Below are 10,252 nucleotides of genomic sequence, written 5' to 3' on the forward strand. Positions count from 1 at the left end.
GCGAGACAAAAAAAAATCTCTAAAGTGAGAAAATTAGTAAAGTTTTAAACTAATACAATCAATTGGATTGGTCTATGATGCACGGACACTGATACAGATACGGGACACGCTGACATGCAAATTTAAAATCTTACATGACACGGGAGACGCATACATATAAAATATAAAATATTTTTTAGATTAATTGTAATGATATTTTGATATTTTATTGATATTAACATATAAATTAATTTTTTAATTATTTTTAATATTTTATTTTAATTATGTCAAGTATTTAAAATATTTTTTATTTTAATAAATAATAATATACACTATATCTAAATTTATTTTAAAAATATATGTTAAGAATAAGACTGGACACGCTGACACGTAATGATATTTAGGTGTGTCCGGAGAAGAATTTTTTATTTTTTATTAAGACACGGTTGGACACAGCAGACACGCGTGTCGGACAAGTGTCAGTGAGTGTCGTGTTCAAAATGTGTCCGATACGCAGACACGACAACTCAGCAAAGTGTCCGTACTTCATAGGGATTGGTTGACTGGTCAACTCACTCATCCGCTTAAAAAAATGTCAAGGGTTTAAATTCTACATTATATGCAAGCAATTTATTAGCTAATGACAATCAATAAGTTATAACTCAAATGACATAGTCTTTTCATATTCATCTAAGAGGTCGTAGGTTCGAGTATCCCTATCTTTAGTAAAAACTAAATATCTTTATTAGCTAACGACAAACCCTTAAATAAAATTTATTTTTTGATAGATTAATTCTTGATCTGTTAAAATTAAAAAATACTATAGGCAACAAAAAAAATAATACACTAATTATCTTTAAATTTCTAACTGTCATTAATTGAAATTTTTACTATTTTAATTTAAAGATAATTAAAATCTTGCTTTATTATTTTATCATGTTCTTCACTTTTGTGAGCTTTATCCAATAACCTTACCTTGATTTAAAATTCAAAATCAATCAATGTGAATGCATGGATGCTTTGAATTTGTATCAACTCCCAGAAATTCCAATTTGGTTCCCACATTTCTTCCCCGCTTCCCACCTTTCTAAACGCCAGTTAACTACTCAACTATTTGATGATGATAAATTTTTTACAAAATGGAAACGAGAGTGGATACCTAGAATTTAAGAAAATTTTTTTTGAACCACCAAAAAAATAATATTTTTTGTTATAAATATATTTGTTATGAATGTTTTAAATTGTAATTGTATTTTAAATTTTAAATAGATAGAATCAGTTAATCTAACTAAGTCACCTAGGAGTTAGACTTTTAGCTATAAATAGTTTCTTTTTAGAATTCTATGTACACACCAATTATTAATAAAATCATCTCTTATTCTCTCTATTCTCTTTTATCTTTCTTCCCTCCTCAAACTCTAATCTTTATTTTCATAACACGTTATGAGCACGAGTTCTATTCTAAAGCTAAATATGGATATTCTTCACATTTCGCTCAAATTCAATAATGAAGAAGTATGTCTAGCTGACAGTGCTTTAACGCATACAATACTTAGAGATAAAAGACATTTTATCTCTCTTGTTACAAAGAAAATAAATATAAGTACGATTGTTGGTAGTGCAAAAATAATTTAAGGCTCTGAAAGAGTTACTATAGTATTGTCTAAAGGAACCAAGTTCTTTATAAATAATGCATTACTATTAAGTAAGTCTCATAGAAATTTAGTATGTTTTAAAGATATTTGCCAAAATGGATATCATGTAGAAATTGCAAGAGAAGAAAATAATGAATATCTTTGTATTAAAACTATAAAATCAGGAGAAAAATGTGTCTTAGAGAAATTACCCGCTCTCTCTTTTGGTTTGTACTATACCACTATTAACAATGTGAAATCATATGCCATAGTAAACCAGAAGTTTACAAATACAAATATATTTACAATTTGGCATGACTGGTTAGGACATCCAGATTCAATCATGATGAGAAGAATCATCGAGAATTCACTTGGTTATCCTCTAAAGGAACATAAAATTCTTCAATTTAATGAATTCTCATATGCTGCTTGTTCTCAAGAAAACTTAATTACAAGACCATCACAAGAAAAAATTAGGATTGAGTCACCATCTTTTCTGGAATATATTCAGGGTGATATATGTGGGTCCATTCATCTCTATGTGGGCCGTTTAAATATTTCATAGTTTTAATAGATGCATCTTTATGATAGTCCCATGTTTGTTTATTATCAACTCGCAACATGGCATTTGCGAGATTGCTAGCTCAAATAATTAAATTAAAAACTCATTTTTTAGACTATGTTATAAAGACAATACGTCTTGATAATACTGGTGAACTTAGATCCCAAATATTTAATAATTATTGTGTGTCAATTGAAATTATGATAGAAGAACCTGTTGCTCATGTACACACTCAAAATAGTCTAGTAGAATCATTAATTAAGTGCCTCCAGTTAATAGCTAGATCATTACTTATGAGAACTAAGCTGCCTGTTTCAGCGGGGACATGCTGTTTTGCATGCTGCAGCACTTATACGCATCAGACCAATAAGTTATCTTAAATCCTCCCTATTACAACTAGCTTACGGTCAGGAGCCAAATATTTCTCATCTTAGAATATTTAGATGTGTAGTTTATGTCCCAATTGCTCCACCACAACACACAAAAATGGGACCTCAAAGAAGATTGGGGATATATATTGGTTATGAATCTCTGTCAATTATAAAATACTTTGAACCCGCGATGGGTAATTTATTTAAGGCAAGATTTTTTTATTGTCACTTTGATGAAACAATTTTTCCAAAATTAGGGGGAGAAAATAAGCAGTTAAAAAAAGAAATTACATGGAATACATTGTCATTATCCCACTTAGATCCTCGCACTAGACAATGTGAACTAGAAGTATAAAAGTTAATTCATATGCAAAATATTGCAAATCAATTGCCAGATGTATTTACTAACCTAAAGAGAGTAACCAAATCTCACATTCCAGCTTCAAATGCACTAGTAAAAATAAGTGTCTCAGAAGGACAAACTGTTAGTGCAAATGAAAGCAATCCATGCCAAAAGCTTGGAAGACCAATATGTTCTAAGGATAAAAATTTCCGAAAAAGAAGAGAAATAGTTAATCATGATGGTTATAATATGGAGACAAGTACTCAAAAAAAATCCAGAAACATAAATATTGATGAAACCTCTGAAGAGGTTCAGGTACCTGAAAATGAAGAGATCTCAATAAGTTATATCACTATCGAAAAAATATAGAACCGAAAGAATACTGTTGTCGATGACGTTTTTGCTTATAATATTGCTGTTGAATTAGTAAAGCAAGATGAGGATCATGAACCAAAATCTATCAAAGAATGTAGACAGAGAGATGATTGACCAAAATGAAAAGATGCATTTCAAGCTGAATTAACTTTTCTTAGAAAATGTTAAATTTTTTGTCTTATAGTCAAAACACCTGAAAGTATAAAATCAGTGGAATACAAGTGGGTTTTCGTGCGCAAACGCAACGAAAAAATGAAATAGAAAGATATAAAGCATGACTAGTAGCACAAGAATTCTCACAAAAACCTGGTATTGACTATATGGAAGCATATTCTTCTATGGTAGATTCAATTACATTAAGATATCTTATTAGTCTGACAGTGCATGAAAAGCTTGACATGCGTCTAATGGATGTTGTTACAGCCTATTTATACGACTTAATTGACAAAGAAATTTATATGAAAGTTCTCAAAAGGATTCAAAGTGCCTAAAGCATAATAATTCTCCAAAAATTTGTTCAGTAAGACTTCAAAAATTTTTGTATGGATTAAAACAATCTGAGCTTATCACTACAAGATTTTTGTTTATTTGTGGAGGTTTTTTCTCCTATTTGTGGAGGTTTATAACCCCCACCAGATGGTTTGTGGAGGTTTCCAAAATCCCCAAAATTTGAGGTGCCACGAGATCTTTTGTGGGAGTTTTTAAAAACCTCCATAATCTATTCAGTGGAGGTTTTGTATGTGTTTAATGGGGCTTTTATATTATACTTTTGTGGCAATTTTAAATCACTTTTGTGATGGTTTAAAACCCCCACAAATTGATTTTTTAATTTAACAAAAATTAACTATTTTGTGAGATTTTCAAACCTTCACAAATCTTATAATTATTTATTTATTTTTAATTTCAAATCATTCATTAATCTCATCTTATTTACATATTTTAAAATTAAAAATTTATTTTTTAATATCAAAATTTAAAAACTAACTATTTTATAACAATTCCTCAATATAAGACATAATTCTGTATAAAAAAAATTCTCAATGTTAATAGTTCCAAACATAATTACATATGGTATTGTTCTACATAACTATTATTGTTTTTCTTTAAAAAGTAAAAACAACTTCAATATTTCAATATTATCTAATTACATAAAAGTTTCAAAATGAAAATATGAATACAATCCCAAAATACCATTTCTGTGATCCTTTCTTTAAACTCTTCTAGGCACTGCAATTTCCCCTAGTCAGAAGAGAGCAAAAAGAAAAAGCGAAGAAAAAAAAAAGATTATGCATGTCGTACCAAAGCTGTTCTGTGATTTTCCTTCTTTACCTTTGATGCAGTCATGAAAGTATCTGTTGAACACAAAGTCATATATCAGCCAATAGTGAAGTAGATAAGCACCATTTTTCATTTGAATATAGAACAAGAACATATGATAATTCTGACTTAGAGAAAACTCTAAATCAACTGACCAGATACCAGAACTAGACCAAATTAAATGTTATATGAGCAGCAAGAGAACACTAAGTGCAGGAGCGCATAATCATATCAAATCTCATCTTAAATTGAGCAAAGGATGCAGCACAATATTAAGGTTAAACATGCTAGTCAATAACTTTCAAACAACCACAATGAGTGAGAATATGCATACATGGGAAGTATAGAAGGGCCAAAGTATTAAGGTTAAACATATCACTGTTATCTCACCTTCAATTGACCAGTGGTATACAGAGGTCTGTGTCACAAGCTCTGCCTCTACCTCTGCCTCTGCTATTATTATTAGTGGCTGCCTTTCCATATGAAATCTGCTCCAATAAATAAATACTTTTAATTAATAACATCATCATCCTTTGGTAAAATGTCAAGCACATAATAAATAAAAAGCTTAAAATGTTACCTTTGGCCACAAACTCAAGTACTAAACTAATTCATCTAATTAACCATGTTGCCGAATATAAGCTAAACTTCTCTGTGCCACAAACTCTTCTACCCCATGCCCATTGTATGTTACTTTTCCTGATTTCTGATTTTTTCATCATCATAACTAACCCAATTATTATCCTTTTTTTATTGAACACATATGAACAAGAATATCCATGTGTAATAATTCAATTACTAAAATTTAAAAGGAACTATGGCCTACAATATATGAACTTATTGTAGCAAAATTTGATTGATTTGCTTACTTTTAAATCTTTGCCAAGTTTTCTAGCAAAATGTCAATCAAAGCTAATAGCAATGTGGTCTTTCCTGAGACTGGAGGTCTTAACAACAGAGTCATTCTACAAAACAAACTTCATCATTATACCAGCAATAAAATAATAAATAAATAAATAAAGTTTTATATGGTTCTCGTGGGTGTACTTTTTAGCAATAACAAAATAAATAAAAAATAGAGAAAAAAAACAAAAAAAAATAATAATAAAATAATCATTCACCTTTTAGCAGTATCTTCAAGGCTTTTATCACTCTTTTCATGTTGAGGGTCATTTGTTACATTCTGGGTACTTCTACCTAGATTTTCTCCAACAGTATTATCTGACCCAGTGGTGTGCATCAGAGATGAAGGCTCTAAATGCAAGTCAACTCCATCAGAATCCATATATATTACCTCATCATTGGTTTTATAGCCATGCTATCAGTAGATGCATGAGCATTTTCAACATTGCTAGCTTTAGGCATTTTAGCACCTGCATTGTCACTTTCTTCTGCTGTAACTACTTTTTTCCTAAGGTTCTTGTTGGAAGAAGTATCTCTTTTTATTAAGCTTGGATCAAGATTGAAGTTATCCAACCTATGCTAATAGAAGACGTGTAAATATGATAATACATTTTAACCTTCAAAACACTCACACTACCAAAGCTGAAGCCAACAATAACATTGTTCCACATTAGATGATTATTGTCTTGAGTACTTTGGCACTTACTCATTAAAATCAAAGCTGAAATTAAATGCATTTTCTTTTCCTGCTTTTTCACCACCAGAAGATTCTCCTTTTTTGTCCTTAGACTGGAAAGAATTTTTGGGTGTACATGCAAAATCAAGGTCAGACATGTCCATCTTAAATGATGATATGTTTTTGAACTCACCGTCCAAATTAAAATTCATGTCCCTACAACAAGAGAGTGTTTCTTATAAATAAATAGGTGCTACTAATTCACATTTGCATATATGTATATCATGTCTTTAGTGAAATAAAAAATTTAATGTATCATATAACCCTTCTCTAGTATAAATATTAAATAAAAACATCTTATCAGTCAATTGGAACATTTAAAATGAAGAATGTTTCAGAATGAAACCAATAACAGCATCCTTTGACTTCATATTTCACTTTGCCAAAATCAAACTCTAAAATTCAAGAAGACTCACAGTTTCTCAAAGTCAAATGTCTTTTTCTTCCCTTTAGGAATAGAGTCAAAGCCAAAATCCATTGCATCATCATCTGCCATTGACATGGTTTTTCATGAACTAAGAAATTCCTTTCTAATGTCTTCATCTGTCAGAAATGAAAAACAAATAATGATAAAAGAAAACTCATGTAACATAATATCTCTAAGAATCTTGCATCGATAATATAATAGGTTAGATCCTTAATGAAGTGCAAAAAACTGCGTATGAAAACAGTGAAGAACTTAAGTCCTATATATCTGAACTATTATTGCAACAGAACTGAGGAGGCAAGACAGAGAAGAAATTTATCATTAACAAAGAAGAAATATCAGTAAATTAACAGGGAAGAAGAAGAAAAAGAAGTACCAGCGGCAGTCCAAAGGAGAAATCGGAGTGAGAGAAAGCGGCGTTGAAGAAGAAGCTCGGGAGTATAGAGAGACAACGGCGGAAATTGTGGCGGCAACGGCGGCGAAAACTGCGGTGACAACAATGACAACAACGACAGTATAGAGAGACAGATCTGAAAACGCATTGATAAGATAGGTGGCTCGATCCAGAAGCTCTCTACTGCAACGAACATGGCAGTGGTAATGGCGCCGGCGGCGAAAACGGCAGCGAGAACGGCGGCAAAAATGGCGATAGAAAATTTAGGGTTTGAGGCGCCGTTCTCTTCTCCGTTAACCTGCCTCTCGTTTCTGCGATTAGGGGAAATTATATTTTGGGGGAGAATTTTATATTTTAATTTTGAATTAATTATTAGTGGAGGTTTTTTAAATTGCCATAAATAAAATATATTGCAGAGGTTTTTAGAGACCCCACTAAAATACTCCCAAAATTAAATATTAATCTTGTAGTGTATGTGGTATAAACGTCTTAGTGAATACTTATTGAAAGATGGATACAAAGATGAACGTGTATGTCCATGTGTGTTCATAAAGAGATTTGAATACAAATTTGTTATTATTGTGTGCAATATATGTTGATGATTTAAACATCATTGGATCATTTGAAGAAATTCCAAAAACTGTGGATTATTTAAAAAGAGAATTTAAAATGAAAGATCTTGGTAAGACAAAATTTTACCTTGATTTACAAATTGAACACTTAAAAGATGGTATATTCATGCATCAGTCAATTTATACTGAGAAACTTTTGAAAAAATTTTACATGAACAAGGCACAACCCATTGAGTACTCCAATGGTAGTGAGATCATTAAATGTGGATAAAGATCCATTTCGACCTTGTGAAAGTAATGAAGAGTTCCTTGGTTCTGAAGTATCTTACTTAGTGCTATTGGTGCACTAATGTATCTCACTAACAATACAATACCAGATATAGCATTTTCAGTAAACTTATTATCGAGATTTAGTTCTTATCCGACTTAAAGACATTGGAATGGTGTCAAACATATATTAAGATACTTTTAAGGATCTATTGATAAGGGTTTATTTTACTCTAATGAAACAACATTTCAATTAGTTTGATATGCATATGCATGTTTTCTTTCTCATCCGCATAAAGACAGGTCACAAACAGGTTATCTATTCACAAGTGGAGGAACAGCTATATCTTGGCCCTCAACAAAGCAAATTATAACTGTAACCTCCTCAAATCATGCAAAAATATTGGCAATTCATGAAGCAACTCGAGAATGTGTTTGACTTAGGACAATCACCCAATATGTTCAAGATATGTGTGGTTTACCGACGAAAAAAATATCTACAGTTATATACGAAGATAACTCTGCTTGTATACGTCAACTAAAGGAAGGATATATCAAAGGAGATAGAACAAAACATATCTCACCAAAGCTTTTCTACTCTCATGATCTTCAACAAAGTAGTGATATAGATATTCAGCAAATTCGTTCCAATGATAATTTAGCATATTTGTTCACTAAAACACTAGCTACCTCAACATTTAAGAAGCTGGTATACAAGATTGGGATGCACCAACTAAGAGATATCAAGTGATATAATTATTAGGGGGAGTAATACGCGTTGTACTCTTTTTCTTAACTATGGTTTTTATCCCATTAGATTTTTTCTATTAAGATTTTTAATGAGACAGCTACCTAACGTATTATCACTAGAGACATTCAAGGAGAGTGCTATAAATATATTTGTTATGAATGTTCTAGACTGTAACTGTATTTTAAATTTCAAATAGATAAAATCAGTCAACCTAGCTGATGAGTTCTATAGGAGTTAGATCCTTTGCTATAAATAATCCCCTTTTAGAGTTCTATGTACACACTAATTATTAATAAAGTCATTTCTTATTTTCCGTATTCTCTTTCATCTTTCTTCTCTCCTCAAACCCAAATCTTTATTTTCGTAACATATTGTCAGCACAAGTTCTACTTTAAAACTAAATAATTACTTTCTACTACTTATCCTCCTTATTCTTCTAATTTGTTTTACACCACTATCACCGTCGCAATACATTAACATTCTTCTTCCTTCTTCTTAAATTTCTTTGTTAATCTTTTTTTTTTATACTTTCATGTTTCTTTTATATATGCCACACATAAAATATATTTATCTCCATAGCATTGCATCAATTTTTTTTATGCCTAACATGCTTTGCTTTACTATATGCATATCATGCATATACTTATTATATAAAGTATATCCTGTACATAGGACTATATGTAATTTTTTTATATAATAATTTTTACGAAGAATCCATATGCTTTACTTCCTAATGTTAAGAAAGATTCATAATTATTATTCATGACATGTACGCCATTTTTATTCTTCTTCGATCGTCTTTCAATTTTTTTTCGATCGCCTTTTATTTGTTTTCTTTTAGTTTGTTTGTCGTCTCTCTTCCTTTTCTATATTTTCTCTTATTTGTTATGTTTTTATCTTTATTTGATTTATTTTTCTGATAAAATTATGGGCTGAACTCTTTTTTTAACTATAGTTTTTATTCCACTAAATTTTTTCGGATAAAATTTTTAATAAGACAGCTATCTAATGTATTAACATTAGAAATGACCTTCGAGTTTTTGTGCCTAGGATTTTTTGTGCCTCTGATAGGATTTCTTGTGAATCCTAATTTTTAATTCTATTCTATTTTTTTTCTTGTAAATTTTAATCACTAAGAGTTCAGACCTTCTCCAAATAATCTGAGTGAACAGTGAGATTTCGTCCTTCTTTAAAGTTATAATTCTCTTTCATAACTCATCCTATGACATCACCTGAGGTGAGAGTTACACAGAATCCAGAATAACTTGAAACAGAAGAGGAGGAGATTGTTGTATTGGAGGTGGAGAATGTGAAGGAAGGAGTCGAAATATGCTCTAAAAGCTTAATAGGGAGACTAATGGTGGACAGAAAGGTTAGCGGCGGGACAATGGAGGGAGGATTCGGAGCTATCTGGAATCAACCTGAGGGATTTAGAGTCAAAGTGCATGGAGAAAACATATTCCAATTTTTCTTTTCTAAGGAAGCAAATGTGATAAGGGTGGAAAGGGGATCTCCATGGCTATTTAAAAATTATATGATCCATCTTAGAAGATGGCAGCCAGGTATGAAAGTGGAACAGGAGGACTTTACTTGAATTCCAGTATGGATCCAAATATGAGGA

Source organism: Arachis ipaensis, chromosome B10 (assembly GCF_000816755.2).
Source record: "Arachis ipaensis cultivar K30076 chromosome B10, Araip1.1, whole genome shotgun sequence".
Classification (NCBI taxonomy): domain Eukaryota; kingdom Viridiplantae; phylum Streptophyta; class Magnoliopsida; order Fabales; family Fabaceae; genus Arachis; species Arachis ipaensis.